The sequence below is a fragment of the Andrographis paniculata genome, unplaced genomic scaffold, assembly GCF_009805555.1.
Source record: "Andrographis paniculata isolate CXL003 unplaced genomic scaffold, ASM980555v1 Contig70END, whole genome shotgun sequence".
Taxonomy (NCBI): Eukaryota; Viridiplantae; Streptophyta; class Magnoliopsida; order Lamiales; family Acanthaceae; genus Andrographis; species Andrographis paniculata.
The window spans coordinates 3,519,689-3,541,533 of NW_026137607.1; the positions used below are offsets into that span (position 1 = coordinate 3,519,689).

Consider the following 21,845-nt stretch of genomic DNA (forward strand, 5'->3'; position numbering starts at 1 on the left):
GTATTTTGGAATAGATAATTGAATCTTGTGTTGAATCCAAATTGATTTCAACTATATTATGAATAAAAAAGAAACTTAAAAGTTACAAATAATGAAACAGATCCCATGGTTTGATACTACGATTCTCCTCGACAGCTGAACTTGGAGATCCTTGAAGTTGATCATATGTCTGACTTTTTTAGATCTTAATTTAAATCAATTTGCTGCTACTGCTTGCTTTTTTTATGTTATGATCAACACTCCAAAATTTTCATAAATTAGAGGTCTGAAACTGCTTTGGCAGCTTGAAACTGCACTGTTTGCTTTGGAATCTATTTGAATTGGTGGATATGTAGTTCTATTCCTGTGAATACTCAAGTTTAACATCTTACACTAAAAAGGTTATTTATGGCTTACAAGTGTTAGTTTTTCACATATTGATCAACATTGCATTGAAAGTATTGAGCTTGAAACTTGTCTTTTGAGTGTAATTTCTAGGCCATCTAGTATGCTAATTATTTTTCTGTTGAAATTATTGAGCTTACCATGAATTGATGCTTGTTTTAGTTTGGTTCATTAACCAATTTATCCCTACTTAAAAATTGTCTCAGAACATGATAATTTTCACTTCAAAAAAACTTACAGGGTTGTTTTAGCATTATCTTAATTGCACGCAGTAAAATTTGTGTATATGTTCAATTGATTTCATTTAGTGAACTAAGAAGTTGAAAGTTTGTCAAAATGTGTGAACAAATAGGACAAAAATGACAAGTGCTGAAACAAGTAATAATAATATTGCTACCTACACCAATTGTAGATAATGTAATATAGTCTGCGTGATTGTGAGACTGCACATGCAAAAATGGCCCCTTTCATTTGTACTCAAGTTTTTGGAATCATTATTTGATAGTGAAACCTTAATTAGAGATTGCAGCATCCAATTTAATTTTACAATAAAAGGAATATTGGATATAGGTGGAGCAATTGGTTTATTGAGTTTATTGTAGGCACCATGAACAATATCTCGCAACCGCACTCTTAGGAGGTATTTTCCATGAATTTGTCTTATATTCTCTAATAGTTTTTTTTTTCTCTCTGATAACAATAAATGCATTATGAATAATTTTTTATTGATCTATCAGAGAAAAACTGTATATGTTTAGCTTTCATTTAATATAAATAATTATTCTTTATTATGAGCTTTGCTTGCATAATATTTTTTTCAATTTGTTTAATGGTTAAAGTGATTTAAAAAGTTGGGTTGCAGCACCTACATAATCAAGGGAGTTTGCTTGCTATATAGATAGAATATTTAGTTTGCTTCATGTTTGTTTGTTTGTGTTAGATTTAAGAATTAACTTTAGTCTCTTAGCTTACTAACTATTTGGTTTTGTAGTAGAATGTGTTACTTAGATATTAACGTAGTGGATCCATTAGAATTAATTAGCTTAAGAAATTAGATTCTTCCAATCTTGTATTTTTATTTAGGTGTTCTACTATTGTTTTTAGCCTTAGATAATATATTTTTTAGGTTCAGTTTTTTTTGTATATAATGTATCATAAAGTTTGTTTTGTAATCTCTAATTGGTCTGCTTTAGTTTAATTTAGTTAGATTAGTTATGTTTTGATTTGTTGTAAATTTGTAATATAAGTCATAGATAGCCCTGCTCCATGTTTCATATTTCATTTTATCATAGAAGATGGAATCAGTAAAAATCATTTATTCATGTGAGGGTGGGAATCCACGGGTAAAATAATAGACTTATCTGTGCATTGCATCCTACCACCTTTTCCTAAAACCTGTAGATATTTCTTTTTATTCTATTTTATTCCAAAAGAACTTGAATATGAAAATTTGGTTGTTGAATCAATACATGTTTAAGTTGGTTGTTTAAACAAACAACTTTCATATGTATCAAATAAATTGATTATACTGCTTGTTGTTTTATAATTGTGATGTTGTACGGATGTTGGTCCGGGCGTCATCAAGATAAGGTATATGCCATAATTATATTTATGTCTTCTATATTTTACAATTTTACATATGCTAAAATGTTTGAATTAATTTCTTTAATATTTTATAGCGATTAAATATTTTGTGAGTTGCTTTTTATTTTCGATGATATGCACATGTTTTCTTTATATATCCGTAGGTGATACCATTGACATAGTGAAGGTTTTTGTCATGGCTGCTACCATTCCGGAGGCCGCGCTCATTTTACAGACGATACCTAGAGCACAAATACTCGGTGAGGTTGTCCGCGTCAAGCCAATCGACTGGATATTCAAAGATGTACGTAATCATATTTATAAGACTTTCTATTAAATTATAACTTAACCATCTTGCAAGTAAATTCTTATGTAATTTTGCACAATGTTGGCAGCTCACTTATCGCCCGTAATTGTCATGTATGTTGGTTGTTCTATAATTGTGTTGTTGTATGGATGTTGGTCCGGGTGTCATCAAGATAGGGTCCATGCTATAATTCTATTTATGTTGTTCTATATTTTTTTGTTTTTACATTTGTGTCATCAAGATAGGCTCCATCTCGACTAAATTCTTATATACTTTTGCACTATGTTTGCAGCTTGTTCGTCGCCCGAAACTGCCGTGTACGTTCAATTTGACGCTGCATGAGGCGTGGCAGTGTGACATGTGATTCTATGATGATTAACTTTTGTTTGTGGATTGATGCTGACCTCCTTTTCGTTGGTTGAACTTGCATTTTCTACTTTCTTTTGTATGTTTGTTTTTATGCTTTGTCATATATATTACGCCGAATTGCGAAGTAGTTATGTTTCTAGACAATGCGTACTTAGTGCAATTGATATTTTATGTAATATTCTTATATTTTGTAATATCATTTGCGAGTGTTTTTCGTATCATACAGGTTTTTATTGAAAGAATAAGAATATTTTTTTGTTACGAAGTTGTCGTCGTTACAAATACCGTTACAAAATGTTTTAACGTTGTTTTAAATAGTTTTTTTTGACAATAAGCTATTGTAACAAAAATTATACCATAACAAGTGTTGTTACAAATAGATGAACATTTAATGTAACGGTTCTTTTATTACGAGAAATATCCGTTTCAAATTCATCGAAAATTTAAAGTTCGTGTTCCAAAAACCGTTACAATAAGTGATTAAGAAGTGCGTTGACCGGCCACTTTTTGTAACAAAAATATTTTGGTACAGAGACTTTTTATAGCTCAAGTATATGCACCGGTCAAAATATGGTACAAAATCGTTACAAATAGCTTTTTATAACAAAAAAATGGCCATTTGTAGCAGTTTTTTAACCGGTACAAATAGCCATTTTTTTGGTAGTGAATACTGGACAAGCGATTAAATGCTCATCCAGCTTGAATCAGAATGAAACAAGTGGGGAGATGGGTGGCTTAGGTCAGACTCAGACTAAGAGGATCATTATAACTAACTTATTCTACGAAAGCGTGACATGGATTAGGATCATCTCCATGAATCAAACTCAAAAATAAAATATCTAATATATTCGGGAACAGTAACTCAAACATACAAATGAAGAATCGAAAGAAGAAAAGGATAAATCGAATTCCAAAAGCAATCACTTCTCTCGAGCAAACACTTTCGAGAATCTGTGGACTGTCTGAAGCTGCCGATGCATTTTCCGTCTCTCACGCAAATGCATCCATAGCTGAAAAAATTGATTTTCCCTCTTGGCGGATGGAATCACTCCAACTCCAAGGAATCTCTTCAAAGGTAGCTAGGGTAAACCCTCTTTAATTGTTTCTCGTGTCTAAATTGTGTGTTCAACAAGAAAGAAACAAGGCATATAGACTAAATGAAAAATTAATCTAAGCCACACATCTTAAGTGGCAAGCTAACCTAAACCATATATTTTGATTAAGATCAAGGGATCACAACCTCTAAGCAAACAAGTAACTTTGAATGAGTCCGGGTTGCAATCAGTCCGTCTAAGTTCGGGTTTGGGTGATCCAGAGCTGTGTCAAAGCATAAATAAAGCATTAAGTTCAAATCTAGGAAATAAATTAAACTAATCTAATAAAAGCGATAAACTAATCTAGGATGGTGATAAACTATTCTAAGTAGAAGCGATAAGGTGTCAGCTGGCGAGCAGGACTTCTACCTAAGAATGCAGAATTAACTATACTATCAAAGCGAGAATGCCATCGCTGGCAGGCGATGATTCTAACCACAAAATAACAAGTCTAACTATGAAAGTAGTAAGTCTAACTACAAACACATGTAATTTATTATAGGAAAGTGATAAGGGGCTAAGCTTAGAAAGGGATTAAAGGAAGTAGTAAAACTTGGACGAATATAAGATTAGGCAATTCTGGATGTTGGGTTCCAATTCTTATCATAGAGTGAGCTCACTGAATCTCCAACAGATTAATCTCCGCTTTGGGTTGTTGTAAAACATGCCCTTCTCTATACGGTTCCATATGCCTCCATTGACAAGGAAGGAATTTGATTCTCTTAAAGAGTTCACATCATTGATTGTTATGACTCATCTTGGAAGAACTTATTTAACTATATACGGCTCAGTCCACCGAAATTTTAATTTTCCTTGGATAAGTGAAGCCTAGAATCATACAGTAATACCTTGGACATCCCAATAAGCGTCTTGAAGGCATTTATGTAAGCCCAGAGTGCATCATCTAATTTCTCAGCCCAATTCTTGCTTGCGACTCATGTTGGTTGTGATTTAGAGGATATGTTTAATATCTTTGTTAAAAACTTCCACCTGACTGCTTGCTTGCGGGTGATAGGGAGTAGTCATATGTTGGCGAACACTTTACTGCTGCAGACAGGCTTGCAACGCCCTATTAACAAAATGGTTGCCTTCATCGCTAATTATGGTCCTAAGAACTCCAAATCTCTGAAATAGAGTGTATTTGAGGAAGCGGATAACTGAGCGAGAATCATAAGTAAGGAGCACTTGCACTTCAACCCACTTGCTTACGTAATCCACACCTACGGGAATATAAAGCTTCCCATTAGAATCAGAAATGCACCCATAAAATCTATCCCCCATATATCAAAGATATCAACAAACATTATTTCAGTATAAGGCATATCATCTCTCTTTGAGATATCCCTAATATTTGGCACTTGTCGCAAGATTGAGCATAGGTATCAACATCTTTTTGTAGGGTAGGCCAATAGAAGCCTGACTGCAAAACTTTGGCAGCTATCCGCTGGCCCGCGAAATGCCCTCTTACATGAGAACCATGACTTTGATCTAAAATCATGGGGGACTTTTGATTCCGCTACACAGCAATGAATAATCCCATTAGAGCCGATGTTGAACAAATATGGCTCATCCTAAAATACTTCTTTCCGATACTAAGAAGACGTTTTAGCGGGAAAATGTTCTGTAGCCAGAAAATTAGCCAAGTCTCCAAACCATGGCTCCTTTCCTTGCATAAGGTACATGTTTTCGTCATGAAAAGATTCATTTCGTCGCAGTCTACTCAGATGATCAGTGACAAAATTCTATTTTCTCTTTCGGTCCTTGATCTCTATATCTGATTCTTAAATCAGAAGCACCCATCGAATCAAGTGGGTCTTTGTCTCCTTCTTCTCCATCAAATACTTTATAGTTGTGTGATCTGTATGGACTATGGTCTTGCTCCCGATCAAATATTGTCTGATTTTCTCGATAGCGAAGACAATGGCTAGCAGCTCTTTCTCAATTGTAGTATAATTTCTTTGAGTGGTGTGTAGAGTCCTGTTTTACACATTCAGCTTTGACTCAGACTTTTGTCCTAGAACAGCGCCGACGGTGTAGTTGCTTGCATCCAACATCAGTTGAATGGCTTGCTTGACACTGGTGGAGAAACTATGGGAGCAATGATAAGCTTTTCCTTCAGAAGTTTGAATACCTTTTCACAATAGCTCGTCCAGTCAAACTTAGCCTCCTTGCACAACAACACGGTCAATGGTTATTTGATTTTGCTGAAGTCCTTAATGAATGTTCTGTAGACACCAGCGTGGCCAAGGAAACTTCGGCCAACCTTCTCATTCTTAGGCGCTGTCATCTTCTCGATTACACTAACCTTTGACCTGTCCACCTCTATACCGGAGAGTGAGATATTATATCTATGGTAGCTTCTAAATTACATATAGACATGACATTATATTATGTGGTTTTGGCATAAAACTTTGAAAGGACGTAACTTTTCCTAGAAAACTCCATTTTGGACGAATTTTTTTTTGAATTTGGGTAGCTCGAAAAGATCTACGCAATGAAAATTCCCTACGGGGATTTTCGAGCCTTAGATTTCAAAAAAACATTCATTTTCTATAGTTAATTTGATTTTGAAGGTAAATTACGGTCACCGCTAAATATTCAAATTATTATATATAGAAATGGAAATTTGCTTTTCTCGAATGAGCAACTCAACGACATTTCTTTTGGTGTTAATTTCATGTATGAAGAACTAAAATTATAGAAAAAAATAACTTAAATGTTTTAAAGTGCCTTATAAAACTTAATTACATAATCAATAATATAAGATAATTTAGTATATTGGATCATACATCTTACTTTTTTCCTTTGGTCATGAGTTCAAATCCTACACCTAAATATTTAGGATATTATTATTATTATAACTATTATTTAAGAATAGAATTGGTGTTATGTCTGTGAGCAATAACTATAATTATAATATTTTAATTTTAGTATAAGGTTTTGGTGTGGACGGCGGCCCATTCAGGTCAAAAGGACAACACACATATTGGGTGGACGACAATTATTGCAGCCCACAAAATCGTGGCACGTTACCTAGCGGGTGCGATCATACCAGCACTAACGCACCGGATCCCATCAGAACTCCGAAGTTAAGCGTGCTTGGGCGAGAGTAGTACTAGGATGGGTGACCCCCTGGGAAGTCCTCGTGTTGCACCCCTCTTTTTTGCCCCCGGGATTGAGCGTTATGTTCTTACTTTCAGACGCCTCGGCCCTATTTTACCCGTAGGGTAGGAATAACCTTTTGATTTCTCGACGCCGAGACCCGGGCTGGGGCTGGGTCCCGCGTAGCGCAGTAATTCCGTCCGTAAGTGTGAGGACAACGGAAGGAGAGTCCCCCGCGGCCGAACCTGACGTACTGCCGTGGCGGTCGGCCGCCGCGAAGAAGACGAGATGGAACGCCGGCCGTGGGAGGCGGCGTAACTAGCTTGGGCGGGCATTCCCTAGCGGGTGCGATCATACCAGCACGAACGCACCGGATCCCATCTCTCGGCCCTATTTTACCCGTAGGGTAGGCATTCCTTTTCGATTTCTCGACGCCGAGACCGGTGCTGGGGCTGGGTCCTACGTAGCGCGTTCGAGAGTAATTCCGTCCGTAAGTGTTGCACCGCTGGGAAGTCCTCGTGTTGCACCCCTCTTTTTGCCCCCGGGCTTGAGCGTTCTGTCCTTACTTTCAGACGCCCCGGCCCTACTTTACCCGTCGGGTAGGCTATAACGTTTTGATTTCTCGACGCCGAGACCCGGGCTGGGGCTGGGTCCCGCGTAGCGCAGTAATTCCGTCCGTACGTGTGAGGACAACGGAGGGAGAGTCCCCCGCGGCCGAACCTGAGGTACTACCGTGGCGCGTCGGCCGCCGCAAAGAAGGCGAGATGGAACGCCGGCCGCGGGAGGCGCCATAACTAGGTTGGGCGCGCATTACCTAGCGGGTGCGATCATACCAGCACTAACGCACCGGATCCCATCAGAACTCCGAAGTTAAGCGTGCTTGGGCGAGAGTAGTACTAGGATGGGTGACCCCCTGGGAAGTCCTCGTGTTGCACCCCTCTTTTTTGCCCCCGGGCTTGAGCGTTATGTTCTTACTTTCAGACGCCTCGGCCCTATTTTACCCGTAGGGTAGGAATAACCTTTTGATTTCTCGACGCCGAGACCCGGGCTGGGGCTGGGTCCCGCGTAGCGCAGTAATTCCGTCCGTAAGTGTGAGGACAACGGAAGGAGAGTCCCCCGCGGCCGAACCTGACGTACTGCCGTGGCGGTCGGCCGCCGCGAAGAAGACGAGATGGAACGCCGGCCGTGGGAGGCGGCGTAACTAGCTTGGGCGGGCATTCCCTAGCGGGTGCGATCATACCAGCACGAACGCACCGGATCCCATCTCTCGGCCCTATTTTACCCGTAGGGTAGGCATTCCTTTTCGATTTCTCGACGCCGAGACCGGTGCTGGGGCTGGGTCCTACGTAGCGCGTTCGAGAGTAATTCCGTCCGTAAGTGTTGCACCGCTGGGAAGTCCTCGTGTTGCACCCCTCTTTTTGCCCCCGGGCTTGAGCGTTCTGTCCTTACTTTCAGACGCCCCGGCCCTACTTTACCCGTCGGGTAGGCTATAACGTTTTGATTTCTCGACGCCGAGACCCGGGCTGGGGCTGGGTCCCGCGTAGCGCAGTAATTCCGTCCGTACGTGTGAGGACAACGGAGGGAGAGTCCCCCGCGGCCGAACCTGAGGTACTACCGTGGCGCGTCGGCCGCCGCAAAGAAGGCGAGATGGAACGCCGGCCGCGGGAGGCGCCATAACTAGGTTGGGCGCGCATTACCTAGCGGGTGCGATCATACCAGCACTAACGCACCGGATCCCATCAGAACTCCGAAGTTAAGCGTGCTTGGGCGAGAGTAGTACTAGGATGGGTGACCCCCTGGGAAGTCCTCGTGTTGCACCCCTCTTTTTTGCCCCCGGGCTTGAGCGTTATGTTCTTACTTTCAGACGCCTCGGCCCTATTTTACCCGTAGGGTAGGAATAACCTTTTGATTTCTCGACGCCGAGACCCGGGCTGGGGCTGGGTCCCGCGTAGCGCAGTAATTCCGTCCGTAAGTGTGAGGACAACGGAAGGAGAGTCCCCCGCGGCCGAACCTGACGTACTGCCGTGGCGGTCGGCCGCCGCGAAGAAGACGAGATGGAACGCCGGCCGTGGGAGGCGGCGTAACTAGCTTGGGCGGGCATTCCCTAGCGGGTGCGATCATACCAGCACGAACGCACCGGATCCCATCTCTCGGCCCTATTTTACCCGTAGGGTAGGCATTCCTTTTCGATTTCTCGACGCCGAGACCGGTGCTGGGGCTGGGTCCTACGTAGCGCGTTCGAGAGTAATTCCGTCCGTAAGTGTTGCACCGCTGGGAAGTCCTCGTGTTGCACCCCTCTTTTTGCCCCCGGGCTTGAGCGTTCTGTCCTTACTTTCAGACGCCCCGGCCCTACTTTACCCGTCGGGTAGGCTATAACGTTTTGATTTCTCGACGCCGAGACCCGGGCTGGGGCTGGGTCCCGCGTAGCGCAGTAATTCCGTCCGTACGTGTGAGGACAACGGAGGGAGAGTCCCCCGCGGCCGAACCTGAGGTACTACCGTGGCGCGTCGGCCGCCGCAAAGAAGGCGAGATGGAACGCCGGCCGCGGGAGGCGCCATAACTAGGTTGGGCGCGCATTACCTAGCGGGTGCGATCATACCAGCACTAACGCACCGGATCCCATCAGAACTCCGAAGTTAAGCGTGCTTGGTCGAGAGTAGTACTAGGATGGGTGACCCCCTGGGAAGTCCTCGTGTTGCACCCCTCTTTTTTGCCCCCGGGCTTGAGCGTTATGTTTCTTACTTTCAGACGCCTCGGCCCTATTTTACCCGTAGGGTAGGAATAACCTTTTGATTTCTCGACGCCGAGACCCGGGCTGGGGCTGGGTCCCGCGTAGCGCAGTAATTCCGTCCGTAAGTGTGAGGACAACGGAAGGAGAGTCCCCCGCGGCCGAACCTGACGTACTGCCGTGGCGGTCGGCCGCCGCGAAGAAGACGAGATGGAACGCCGGCCGTGGGAGGCGGCGTAACTAGCTTGGGCGGGCATTCCCTAGCGGGTGCGATCATACCAGCACGAACGCACCGGATCCCATCTCTCGGCCCTATTTTACCCGTAGGGTAGGCATTCCTTTTCGATTTCTCGACGCCGAGACCGGTGCTGGGGCTGGGTCCTACGTAGCGCGTTCGAGAGTAATTCCGTCCGTAAGTGTTGCACCGCTGGGAAGTCCTCGTGTTGCACCCCTCTTTTTGCCCCCGGGCTTGAGCGTTCTGTCCTTACTTTCAGACGCCCCGGCCCTACTTTACCCGTCGGGTAGGCTATAACGTTTTGATTTCTCGACGCCGAGACCCGGGCTGGGGCTGGGTCCCGCGTAGCGCAGTAATTCCGTCCGTACGTGTGAGGACAACGGAGGGAGAGTCCCCCGCGGCCGAACCTGAGGTACTACCGTGGCGCGTCGGCCGCCGCAAAGAAGGCGAGATGGAACGCCGGCCGCGGGAGGCGCCATAACTAGGTTGGGCGCGCATTACCTAGCGGGTGCGATCATACCAGCACTAACGCACCGGATCCCATCAGAACTCCGAAGTTAAGCGTGCTTGGGCGAGAGTAGTACTAGGATGGGTGACCCCCTGGGAAGTCCTCGTGTTGCACCCCTCTTTTTTGCCCCCGGGCTTGAGCGTTATGTTCTTACTTTCAGACGCCTCGGCCCTATTTTACCCGTAGGGTAGGAATAACCTTTTGATTTCTCGACGCCGAGACCCGGGCTGGGGCTGGGTCCCGCGTAGCGCAGTAATTCCGTCCGTAAGTGTGAGGACAACGGAAGGAGAGTCCCCCGCGGCCGAACCTGACGTACTGCCGTGGCGGTCGGCCGCCGCGAAGAAGACGAGATGGAACGCCGGCCGTGGGAGGCGGCGTAACTAGCTTGGGCGGGCATTCCCTAGCGGGTGCGATCATACCAGCACGAACGCACCGGATCCCATCTCTCGGCCCTATTTTACCCGTAGGGTAGGCATTCCTTTTCGATTTCTCGACGCCGAGACCGGTGCTGGGGCTGGGTCCTACGTAGCGCGTTCGAGAGTAATTCCGTCCGTAAGTGTTGCACCGCTGGGAAGTCCTCGTGTTGCACCCCTCTTTTTGCCCCCGGGCTTGAGCGTTCTGTCCTTACTTTCAGACGCCCCGGCCCTACTTTACCCGTCGGGTAGGCTATAACGTTTTGATTTCTCGACGCCGAGACCCGGGCTGGGGCTGGGTCCCGCGTAGCGCAGTAATTCCGTCCGTACGTGTGAGGACAACGGAGGGAGAGTCCCCCGCGGCCGAACCTGAGGTACTACCGTGGCGCGTCGGCCGCCGCAAAGAAGGCGAGATGGAACGCCGGCCGCGGGAGGCGCCATAACTAGGTTGGGCGCGCATTACCTAGCGGGTGCGATCATACCAGCACTAACGCACCGGATCCCATCAGAACTCCGAAGTTAAGCGTGCTTGGTCGAGAGTAGTACTAGGATGGGTGACCCCCTGGGAAGTCCTCGTGTTGCACCCCTCTTTTTTGCCCCCGGGCTTGAGCGTTATGTTTCTTACTTTCAGACGCCTCGGCCCTATTTTACCCGTAGGGTAGGAATAACCTTTTGATTTCTCGACGCCGAGACCCGGGCTGGGGCTGGGTCCCGCGTAGCGCAGTAATTCCGTCCGTAAGTGTGAGGACAACGGAAGGAGAGTCCCCCGCGGCCGAACCTGACGTACTGCCGTGGCGGTCGGCCGCCGCGAAGAAGACGAGATGGAACGCCGGCCGTGGGAGGCGGCGTAACTAGCTTGGGCGGGCATTCCCTAGCGGGTGCGATCATACCAGCACGAACGCACCGGATCCCATCTCTCGGCCCTATTTTACCCGTAGGGTAGGCATTCCTTTTCGATTTCTCGACGCCGAGACCGGTGCTGGGGCTGGGTCCTACGTAGCGCGTTCGAGAGTAATTCCGTCCGTAAGTGTTGCACCGCTGGGAAGTCCTCGTGTTGCACCCCTCTTTTTGCCCCCGGGCTTGAGCGTTCTGTCCTTACTTTCAGACGCCCCGGCCCTACTTTACCCGTCGGGTAGGCTATAACGTTTTGATTTCTCGACGCCGAGACCCGGGCTGGGGCTGGGTCCCGCGTAGCGCAGTAATTCCGTCCGTACGTGTGAGGACAACGGAGGGAGAGTCCCCCGCGGCCGAACCTGAGGTACTACCGTGGCGCGTCGGCCGCCGCAAAGAAGGCGAGATGGAACGCCGGCCGCGGGAGGCGCCATAACTAGGTTGGGCGCGCATTACCTAGCGGGTGCGATCATACCAGCACTAACGCACCGGATCCCATCAGAACTCCGAAGTTAAGCGTGCTTGGTCGAGAGTAGTACTAGGATGGGTGACCCCCTGGGAAGTCCTCGTGTTGCACCCCTCTTTTTTGCCCCCGGGCTTGAGCGTTATGTTTCTTACTTTCAGACGCCTCGGCCCTATTTTACCCGTAGGGTAGGAATAACCTTTTGATTTCTCGACGCCGAGACCCGGGCTGGGGCTGGGTCCCGCGTAGCGCAGTAATTCCGTCCGTAAGTGTGAGGACAACGGAAGGAGAGTCCCCCGCGGCCGAACCTGACGTACTGCCGTGGCGGTCGGCCGCCGCGAAGAAGACGAGATGGAACGCCGGCCGTGGGAGGCGGCGTAACTAGCTTGGGCGGGCATTCCCTAGCGGGTGCGATCATACCAGCACGAACGCACCGGATCCCATCTCTCGGCCCTATTTTACCCGTAGGGTAGGCATTCCTTTTCGATTTCTCGACGCCGAGACCGGTGCTGGGGCTGGGTCCTACGTAGCGCGTTCGAGAGTAATTCCGTCCGTAAGTGTTGCACCGCTGGGAAGTCCTCGTGTTGCACCCCTCTTTTTGCCCCCGGGCTTGAGCGTTCTGTCCTTACTTTCAGACGCCCCGGCCCTACTTTACCCGTCGGGTAGGCTATAACGTTTTGATTTCTCGACGCCGAGACCCGGGCTGGGGCTGGGTCCCGCGTAGCGCAGTAATTCCGTCCGTACGTGTGAGGACAACGGAGGGAGAGTCCCCCGCGGCCGAACCTGAGGTACTACCGTGGCGCGTCGGCCGCCGCAAAGAAGGCGAGATGGAACGCCGGCCGCGGGAGGCGCCATAACTAGGTTGGGCGCGCATTACCTAGCGGGTGCGATCATACCAGCACTAACGCACCGGATCCCATCAGAACTCCGAAGTTAAGCGTGCTTGGTCGAGAGTAGTACTAGGATGGGTGACCCCCTGGGAAGTCCTCGTGTTGCACCCCTCTTTTTTGCCCCCGGGCTTGAGCGTTATGTTTCTTACTTTCAGACGCCTCGGCCCTATTTTACCCGTAGGGTAGGAATAACCTTTTGATTTCTCGACGCCGAGACCCGGGCTGGGGCTGGGTCCCGCGTAGCGCAGTAATTCCGTCCGTAAGTGTGAGGACAACGGAAGGAGAGTCCCCCGCGGCCGAACCTGACGTACTGCCGTGGCGGTCGGCCGCCGCGAAGAAGACGAGATGGAACGCCGGCCGTGGGAGGCGGCGTAACTAGCTTGGGCGGGCATTCCCTAGCGGGTGCGATCATACCAGCACGAACGCACCGGATCCCATCTCTCGGCCCTATTTTACCCGTAGGGTAGGCATTCCTTTTCGATTTCTCGACGCCGAGACCGGTGCTGGGGCTGGGTCCTACGTAGCGCGTTCGAGAGTAATTCCGTCCGTAAGTGTTGCACCGCTGGGAAGTCCTCGTGTTGCACCCCTCTTTTTGCCCCCGGGCTTGAGCGTTCTGTCCTTACTTTCAGACGCCCCGGCCCTACTTTACCCGTCGGGTAGGCTATAACGTTTTGATTTCTCGACGCCGAGACCCGGGCTGGGGCTGGGTCCCGCGTAGCGCAGTAATTCCGTCCGTACGTGTGAGGACAACGGAGGGAGAGTCCCCCGCGGCCGAACCTGAGGTACTACCGTGGCGCGTCGGCCGCCGCAAAGAAGGCGAGATGGAACGCCGGCCGCGGGAGGCGCCATAACTAGGTTGGGCGCGCATTACCTAGCGGGTGCGATCATACCAGCACTAACGCACCGGATCCCATCAGAACTCCGAAGTTAAGCGTGCTTGGTCGAGAGTAGTACTAGGATGGGTGACCCCCTGGGAAGTCCTCGTGTTGCACCCCTCTTTTTTGCCCCCGGGCTTGAGCGTTATGTTTCTTACTTTCAGACGCCTCGGCCCTATTTTACCCGTAGGGTAGGAATAACCTTTTGATTTCTCGACGCCGAGACCCGGGCTGGGGCTGGGTCCCGCGTAGCGCAGTAATTCCGTCCGTAAGTGTGAGGACAACGGAAGGAGAGTCCCCCGCGGCCGAACCTGACGTACTGCCGTGGCGGTCGGCCGCCGCGAAGAAGACGAGATGGAACGCCGGCCGTGGGAGGCGGCGTAACTAGCTTGGGCGGGCATTCCCTAGCGGGTGCGATCATACCAGCACGAACGCACCGGATCCCATCTCTCGGCCCTATTTTACCCGTAGGGTAGGCATTCCTTTTCGATTTCTCGACGCCGAGACCGGTGCTGGGGCTGGGTCCTACGTAGCGCGTTCGAGAGTAATTCCGTCCGTAAGTGTTGCACCGCTGGGAAGTCCTCGTGTTGCACCCCTCTTTTTGCCCCCGGGCTTGAGCGTTCTGTCCTTACTTTCAGACGCCCCGGCCCTACTTTACCCGTCGGGTAGGCTATAACGTTTTGATTTCTCGACGCCGAGACCCGGGCTGGGGCTGGGTCCCGCGTAGCGCAGTAATTCCGTCCGTACGTGTGAGGACAACGGAGGGAGAGTCCCCCGCGGCCGAACCTGAGGTACTACCGTGGCGCGTCGGCCGCCGCAAAGAAGGCGAGATGGAACGCCGGCCGCGGGAGGCGCCATAACTAGGTTGGGCGCGCATTACCTAGCGGGTGCGATCATACCAGCACTAACGCACCGGATCCCATCAGAACTCCGAAGTTAAGCGTGCTTGGTCGAGAGTAGTACTAGGATGGGTGACCCCCTGGGAAGTCCTCGTGTTGCACCCCTCTTTTTTGCCCCCGGGCTTGAGCGTTATGTTTCTTACTTTCAGACGCCTCGGCCCTATTTTACCCGTAGGGTAGGAATAACCTTTTGATTTCTCGACGCCGAGACCCGGGCTGGGGCTGGGTCCCGCGTAGCGCAGTAATTCCGTCCGTAAGTGTGAGGACAACGGAAGGAGAGTCCCCCGCGGCCGAACCTGACGTACTGCCGTGGCGGTCGGCCGCCGCGAAGAAGACGAGATGGAACGCCGGCCGTGGGAGGCGGCGTAACTAGCTTGGGCGGGCATTCCCTAGCGGGTGCGATCATACCAGCACGAACGCACCGGATCCCATCTCTCGGCCCTATTTTACCCGTAGGGTAGGCATTCCTTTTCGATTTCTCGACGCCGAGACCGGTGCTGGGGCTGGGTCCTACGTAGCGCGTTCGAGAGTAATTCCGTCCGTAAGTGTTGCACCGCTGGGAAGTCCTCGTGTTGCACCCCTCTTTTTGCCCCCGGGCTTGAGCGTTCTGTCCTTACTTTCAGACGCCCCGGCCCTACTTTACCCGTCGGGTAGGCTATAACGTTTTGATTTCTCGACGCCGAGACCCGGGCTGGGGCTGGGTCCCGCGTAGCGCAGTAATTCCGTCCGTACGTGTGAGGACAACGGAGGGAGAGTCCCCCGCGGCCGAACCTGAGGTACTACCGTGGCGCGTCGGCCGCCGCAAAGAAGGCGAGATGGAACGCCGGCCGCGGGAGGCGCCATAACTAGGTTGGGCGCGCATTACCGAGCGGGTGCGATCATACCAGCACTAACGCACCGGATCCCATCAGAACTCCGAAGTTAAGCGTGCTTGGTCGAGAGTAGTACTAGGATGGGTGACCCCCTGGGAAGTCCTCGTGTTGCACCCCTCTTTTTTGCCCCCGGGCTTGAGCGTTATGTTTCTTACTTTCAGACGCCTCGGCCCTATTTTACCCGTAGGGTAGGAATAACCTTTTGATTTCTCGACGCCGAGACCCGGGCTGGGGCTGGGTCCCGCGTAGCGCAGTAATTCCGTCCGTAAGTGTGAGGACAACGGAAGGAGAGTCCCCCGCGGCCGAACCTGACGTACTGCCGTGGCGGTCGGCCGCCGCGAAGAAGACGAGATGGAACGCCGGCCGTGGGAGGCGGCGTAACTAGCTTGGGCGGGCATTCCCTAGCGGGTGCGATCATACCAGCACGAACGCACCGGATCCCATCTCTCGGCCCTATTTTACCCGTAGGGTAGGCATTCCTTTTCGATTTCTCGACGCCGAGACCGGTGCTGGGGCTGGGTCCTACGTAGCGCGTTCGAGAGTAATTCCGTCCGTAAGTGTTGCAACGCTGGGAAGTCCTCGTGTTGCACCCCTCTTTTTGCCCCCGGGCTTGAGCGTTCTGTCCTTACTTTCAGACGCCCGGCCCTACTTTACCCGTCGGGTAGGCTATAACGTTTTGATTTCTCGACGCCGAGACCCGGGCTGGGGCTGGGTCCCGCGTAGCGCAGTAATTCCGTCCGTACGTGTGAGGACAACGGAGGGAGAGTCCCCCGCGGCCGAACCTGAGGTACTACCGTGGCGCGTCGGCCGCCGCAAAGAAGGCGAGATGGAACGCCGGCCGCGGGAGGCGCCATAACTAGGTTGGGCGCGCATTACCTAGCGGGTGCGATCATACCAGCACTAACGCACCGGATCCCATCAGAACTCCGAAGTTAAGCGTGCTTGGTCGAGAGTAGTACTAGGATGGGTGACCCCCTGGGAAGTCCTCGTGTTGCACCCCTCTTTTTGCCCCGGGCTTGAGCGTTATGTTTCTTACTTTCAGACGCCTCGGCCCTATTTTACCCGTAGGGTAGGAATAACCTTTTGATTTCTCGACGCCGAGACCCGGGCTGGGGCTGGGTCCCGCGTAGCGCAGTAATTCCGTCCGTAAGTGTGAGGACAACGGAAGGAGAGTCCCCCGCGGCCGAACCTGACGTACTGCCGTGGCGGTCGGCCGCCGCGAAGAAGACGAGATGGAACGCCGGCCGTGGGAGGCGGCGTAACTAGCTTGGGCGGGCATTCCCTAGCGGGTGCGATCATACAGCACGAACGCACCGGATCCCATCTCTCGGCCCTATTTACCCGTAGGGTAGGCATTCTTTTCGATTTCTCGACGCGAGACCGGTGCTGGGGCTGGGTCCTACGTAGCGCGTTCGAGAGTAATTCCGTCCGTAAGTGTTGCACCGCTGGGAAGTCCTCGTGTTGCACCCCTCTTTTTGCCCCGGGCTTGAGCGTTCTGTCCTTACTTTCAGACGCCCCGGCCCTACTTTACCCGTCGGGTAGGCTATAACGTTTTGATTTCTCGACGCCGAGACCCGGGCTGGGGCTGGGTCCCGCGTAGCGCAGTAATTCCGTCCGTACGTGTGAGGACAACGGAGGGAGAGTCCCCGCGGCCGAACCTGAGGTACTACCGTGGCGCGTCGGCCGCCGCAAAGAAGGCGAGATGGAACGCGGCCGCGGGAGGCGCCATAACTAGGTTGGGCGCGCATTACCTAGCGGGGTGCGATCATACCAGCACTAACGCACCGGATCCCATCAGAACTCCGAAGTTAAGCGTGCTTGGCGAGAGTAGTACTAGGATGGGTGACCCCTGGGAAGTCCTCGTGTTGCACCCCTCTTTTTTGCCCCGGGCTTGAGCGTTATGTCTTACTTTCAGACGCCTCGGCCCTATTTTACCCGTAGGGTAGGAATAACCTTTTGATTTCTCGACGCCGAGACCCGGGCTGGGGCTGGGTCCCGCGTAGCGCAGTAATTCCGTCCGTAAGTGTGAGGACAACGGAAGGAGAGTCCCCCGCGGCCGAACTGACGTACTGCCGTGCGGTCGGCCGCCGCGCGAAGAAGACGAGATGGGAACGCCGGCCGTGGGAGGCGGGTAACTAGCTTGGGCGGGCATTCCCTAGCGGGTGCGATCATACCAGCACGAACGCACCGGATCCCATCTCTCGGCCCTATTTTACCGTAGGGTAGGCATTCTTTTCGATTTCTCGACGCCGAGACCGGTGCTGGGCTGGGTCCTACGTAGCGCGTTCGAGAGTAATTCCGTCGTAAGTGTTGCACCGCTGGGAAGTCCTCGTGTTGCACCCCTCTTTTTGCCCCGGGGCTTGAGCGTTCTGTCCTTACTTTCAGACGCCCGGCCCTACTTACCGTCGGGTATAGGCTATAACGTTTGATTTCTCGACGCCGAGACCCGGGCTGGGGCTGGGTCCGCGTAGCGCAGTAATTCCGTCCGTACGTGTGAGGACAACGGAGGGAGAGTCCCCCGCGGCCGAAACTGAGGTACTACCGTGGCGCGTCGGCCGCCGCAAAGAAGGCGAGATGGAACGCCGGCCGCGGGAGGCGCCATAACTAGGTTGGGCGCGCATTACCTAGCGGGTGCGATCATACCAGCACTAACGCACCGGATCCCATCTCTCGGCCCTATTTTACCCGTAGGGTAGGCATTCCTTTTCGATTTCTCGACGCCGAGACCGGTGCTGGGGCTGGTCCTACGTAGCGCGTTCGAGAGTAATTCCGTCCGTAAGTGTTGCACCGCTGGGAAGTCCGTGTTGCACCCCTCTTTTTGCCCCCGGGCTTGAGCGTTCTGTCCTTACTTTCAGACGCCCCGGCCCTACTTTACCCGTCGGGTAGGCTATAACGTTTTGATTTCTCGACGCCGAGACCCGGGCTGGGGCTGGGTCCCGCGTAGCGCAGTAATTCCGTCCGTACGTGTGAGGACAACGGAGGGAGAGTCCCCCGCGGCCGAACCTGAGGTACTACCGTGGCGCGTCGGCCGCCGCAAAGAAGGCGAGATGGAACGCCGGCCGCGGGAGGCGCCATAACTAGGTTGGGCGCGCATTACCTAGCGGGTGCGATCATACCAGCACTAACGCACCGGATCCCATCAGAACTCCGAAGTTAAGCGTGCTTGGGCGAGAGTAGTACTAGGATGGGTGACCCCCTGGGAAGTCCTCGTGTTGCACCCCTCTTTTTTGCCCCCGGGCTTGAGCGTTATGTTCTTACTTTCAGACGCCTCGGCCCTATTTTACCCGTAGGGTAGGAATAACCTTTTGATTTCTCGACGCCGAGACCCGGGCTGGGGCTGGGTCCCGCGTAGCGCAGTAATTCCGTCCGTAAGTGTGAGGACAACGGAAGGAGAGTCCCCCGCGGCCGAACCTGACGTACTGCCGTGGCGGTCGGCCGCCGCGAAGAAGACGAGATGGAACGCCGGCCGTGGGAGGCGGCGTAACTAGCTTGGGCGGGCATTCCCTAGCGGGTGCGATCATACCAGCACGAACGCACCGGATCCCATCTCTCGGCCCTATTTTACCCGTAGGGTAGGCATTCCTTTTCGATTTCTCGACGCCGAGACCGGTGCTGGGGCTGGGTCCTACGTAGCGCGTTCGAGAGTAATTCCGTCCGTAAGTGTTGCACCGCTGGGAAGTCCTCGTGTTGCACCCCTCTTTTTGCCCCCGGGCTTGAGCGTTCTGTCCTTACTTTCAGACGCCCCGGCCCTACTTTACCCGTCGGGTAGGCTATAACGTTTTGATTTCTCGACGCCGAGACCCGGGCTGGGGCTGGGTCCCGCGTAGCGCAGTAATTCCGTCCGTACGTGTGAGGACAACGGAGGGAGAGTCCCCCGCGGCCGAACCTGAGGTACTACCGTGGCGCGTCGGCCGCCGCAAAGAAGGCGAGATGGAACGCCGGCCGCGGGAGGCGCCATAACTAGGTTGGGCGCGCATTACCTAGCGGGTGCGATCATACCAGCACTAACGCACCGGATCCCATCAGAACTCCGAAGTTAAGCGTGCTTGGGCGAGAGTAGTACTAGGATGGGTGACCCCCTGGGAAGTCCTCGTGTTGCACCCCTCTTTTTTGCCCCCGGGCTTGAGCGTTATGTTCTTACTTTCAGACGCCTCGGCCCTATTTTACCCGTAGGGTAGGAATAACCTTTTGATTTCTCGACGCCGAGACCCGGGCTGGGGCTGGGTCCCGCGTAGCGCAGTAATTCCGTCCGTAAGTGTGAGGACAACGGAAGGAGAGTCCCCCGCGGCCGAACCTGACGTACTGCCGTGGCGGTCGGCCGCCGCGAAGAAGACGAGATGGAACGCCGGCCGTGGGAGGCGGCGTAACTAGCTTGGGCGGGCATTCCCTAGCGGGTGCGATCATACCAGCACACGAACGCACCGGATCCCATCTCTCGGCCCTATTTTACCCGTAGGGTAGGCATTCCTTTTCGATTTCTCGACGCCGAGACCGGTGCTGGGGCTGGGTCCTACGTAGCGCGTTCGAGAGTAATTCCGTCCGTAAGTGTTGCACCCCGCTGGGAAGTCCTCGTGTTGCACCCCTCTTTTTGCCCCCGGGCTTGAGCGTTCTGTCCTTACTTTCAGACGCCCCGGCCCTACTTTACCCGTCGGGTAGGCTATAACGTTTTGATTTCTCGACGCCGAGACCCGGCTGGGGCTGGGTCCCGCGTAGCGCAGTAATTCCGTCCGTACGTGTGAGGACAACGGAGGGAGAGTCCCCCGGCCGAACCTGAGGTACTACCGTGGCGCGTCGGCCGCCGCAAAGAAGGCGAGATGGAACGCCGGCCGCGGGAGGCGCCATAACTAGGTTGGGCGCGCATTACCTAGCGGGTGCGATCATACCAGCACTAACGCACCGGATCCCATCAGAACTCCGAAGTTAAGCGTGCTTGGGCGAGAGTAGTACTAGGATGGGTGACCCCCTGGGAAGTCCTCGTGTTGCACCCCTCTTTTTTGCCCCCGGGCTTGAGCGTTATGTTTCTTACTTTCAGACGCCTCGGCCCTATTTTACCCCTAGGGTAGGAATAACCTTTTGATTTCTCGACGCCGAGACCCGGGCTGGGGCTGGGTCCCGCGTAGCGCAGTAATTCCGTCCGTAAGTGTGAGGACAACGGAAGGAGAGTCCCCCGCGGCCGAACCTGACGTACTGCCGTGGCGGTCGGCCGCCGCGAAGAAGACGAGATGGAACGCCGGCCGTGGGAGGCGGCGTAACTAGCTTGGGCGGGCATTCCCTAGCGGGTGCGATCATACCAGCACGAACGCACCGGATCCCATCTCTCGGCCCTATTTTACCCGTAGGGTAGGCATTCCTTTTCGATTTCTCGACGCCGAGACCGGTGCTGGGGCTGGGTCCTACGTAGCGCGTTCGAGAGTAATTCCGTCCGTAAGTGTTGCACCGCTGGGAAGTCCTCGTGTTGCACCCCTCTTTTTGCCCCCGGGCTTGAGCGTTCTGTCCTTACTTTCAGACGCCCCGGCCCTACTTTACCCCGTCGGGTAGGCTATAACGTTTTGATTTCTCGACGCCGAGACCCGGGCTGGGGCTGGGTCCCGCGTAGCGCAGTAATTCCGTCCGTACGTGTGAGGACAACGGAGGGAGAGTCCCCCGCGGCCGAACCTGAGGTACTACCGTGGCGCGTCGGCCGCCGCAAAGAAGCGAGATGGAACGCCGGCCGCGGGAGGCGCCATAACTAGGTTGGGCGCGCATTACCTAGCGGGTGCGATCATACCAGCACTAACGCACCGGATCCCATCAGAACTCCGAAGTTAAGCGTGCTTGGGCGAGAGTAGTACTAGGATGGGTGACCCCCTGGGAAGTCCTCGTGTTGCACCCCTCTTTTTTGCCCCCGGGCTTGAGCGTTATGTTCTTCTTTCAGACGCCTCGGCCCTATTTTACCCGTAGGGTAGGAATAACCTTTTGATTTCTCGACGCCGAGACCCGGCTGGGGCTGGGTCCCGCGTAGCGCAGTAATTCCGTCCGTAAGTGTGAGGACAACGGAAGGAGAGTCCCCCGCGGCCGAACCTGACGTACTGCCGTGGCGGTCGGCCGCCGCGAAGAAGACGAGATGGAACGCCGGCCGTGGGAGGCGGCGTAACTAGCTTGGGCGGGCATTCCCTAGCGGGTGCGATCATACCAGCACGAACGCACCGGATCCCATCTCTCGGCCCTATTTTACCCGTAGGGTAGGCATTC

General features: G+C 52.4%; 17 non-coding genes across 17 annotated transcripts; all 17 read left to right on the forward strand.

The window, feature by feature from the left end:
- The first annotated feature begins 6,776 nt into the window (after positions 1-6,776).
- LOC127264552 (5S ribosomal RNA) lies at positions 6,777-6,895 on the forward strand. Its single transcript, XR_007841740.1, has one exon. It is a non-coding gene; the product is annotated as a 5S ribosomal RNA (ribosomal RNA).
- Positions 6,896-7,659: 764 nt separating this feature from the next.
- Positions 7,660-7,778, forward strand: LOC127264616 (5S ribosomal RNA). The gene has a single exon (XR_007841798.1). It is a non-coding gene; the product is annotated as a 5S ribosomal RNA (ribosomal RNA).
- A 764-nt stretch (positions 7,779-8,542) lies between these two features.
- Positions 8,543-8,661, forward strand: LOC127264627 (5S ribosomal RNA). Its single transcript, XR_007841809.1, has one exon. It is a non-coding gene; the product is annotated as a 5S ribosomal RNA (ribosomal RNA).
- A 764-nt stretch (positions 8,662-9,425) lies between these two features.
- Positions 9,426-9,544, forward strand: LOC127264583 (5S ribosomal RNA). Its single transcript, XR_007841769.1, has one exon. It is a non-coding gene; the product is annotated as a 5S ribosomal RNA (ribosomal RNA).
- A 765-nt stretch (positions 9,545-10,309) lies between these two features.
- LOC127264639 (5S ribosomal RNA) lies at positions 10,310-10,428 on the forward strand. The gene has a single exon (XR_007841820.1). It is a non-coding gene; the product is annotated as a 5S ribosomal RNA (ribosomal RNA).
- A 764-nt stretch (positions 10,429-11,192) lies between these two features.
- Positions 11,193-11,311, forward strand: LOC127264584 (5S ribosomal RNA). Its single transcript, XR_007841770.1, has one exon. It is a non-coding gene; the product is annotated as a 5S ribosomal RNA (ribosomal RNA).
- Positions 11,312-12,076: 765 nt separating this feature from the next.
- Positions 12,077-12,195, forward strand: LOC127264585 (5S ribosomal RNA). The gene has a single exon (XR_007841771.1). It is a non-coding gene; the product is annotated as a 5S ribosomal RNA (ribosomal RNA).
- Positions 12,196-12,960: 765 nt separating this feature from the next.
- LOC127264586 (5S ribosomal RNA) lies at positions 12,961-13,079 on the forward strand. Its single transcript, XR_007841772.1, has one exon. It is a non-coding gene; the product is annotated as a 5S ribosomal RNA (ribosomal RNA).
- A 765-nt stretch (positions 13,080-13,844) lies between these two features.
- On the forward strand, positions 13,845-13,963 carry LOC127264587 (5S ribosomal RNA). The gene has a single exon (XR_007841773.1). It is a non-coding gene; the product is annotated as a 5S ribosomal RNA (ribosomal RNA).
- Positions 13,964-14,728: 765 nt separating this feature from the next.
- LOC127264588 (5S ribosomal RNA) lies at positions 14,729-14,847 on the forward strand. Its single transcript, XR_007841774.1, has one exon. It is a non-coding gene; the product is annotated as a 5S ribosomal RNA (ribosomal RNA).
- Positions 14,848-15,612: 765 nt separating this feature from the next.
- Positions 15,613-15,731, forward strand: LOC127264589 (5S ribosomal RNA). The gene has a single exon (XR_007841775.1). It is a non-coding gene; the product is annotated as a 5S ribosomal RNA (ribosomal RNA).
- Positions 15,732-16,495: 764 nt separating this feature from the next.
- On the forward strand, positions 16,496-16,614 carry LOC127264590 (5S ribosomal RNA). Its single transcript, XR_007841776.1, has one exon. It is a non-coding gene; the product is annotated as a 5S ribosomal RNA (ribosomal RNA).
- Positions 16,615-17,371: 757 nt separating this feature from the next.
- On the forward strand, positions 17,372-17,488 carry LOC127264599 (5S ribosomal RNA). Its single transcript, XR_007841784.1, has one exon. It is a non-coding gene; the product is annotated as a 5S ribosomal RNA (ribosomal RNA).
- Positions 17,489-18,716: 1,228 nt separating this feature from the next.
- LOC127264650 (5S ribosomal RNA) lies at positions 18,717-18,835 on the forward strand. The gene has a single exon (XR_007841831.1). It is a non-coding gene; the product is annotated as a 5S ribosomal RNA (ribosomal RNA).
- Positions 18,836-19,599: 764 nt separating this feature from the next.
- On the forward strand, positions 19,600-19,718 carry LOC127264559 (5S ribosomal RNA). Its single transcript, XR_007841746.1, has one exon. It is a non-coding gene; the product is annotated as a 5S ribosomal RNA (ribosomal RNA).
- A 765-nt stretch (positions 19,719-20,483) lies between these two features.
- On the forward strand, positions 20,484-20,602 carry LOC127264570 (5S ribosomal RNA). The gene has a single exon (XR_007841757.1). It is a non-coding gene; the product is annotated as a 5S ribosomal RNA (ribosomal RNA).
- Positions 20,603-21,367: 765 nt separating this feature from the next.
- Positions 21,368-21,486, forward strand: LOC127264582 (5S ribosomal RNA). Its single transcript, XR_007841768.1, has one exon. It is a non-coding gene; the product is annotated as a 5S ribosomal RNA (ribosomal RNA).
- Positions 21,487-21,845: the final 359 nt, after the last annotated feature.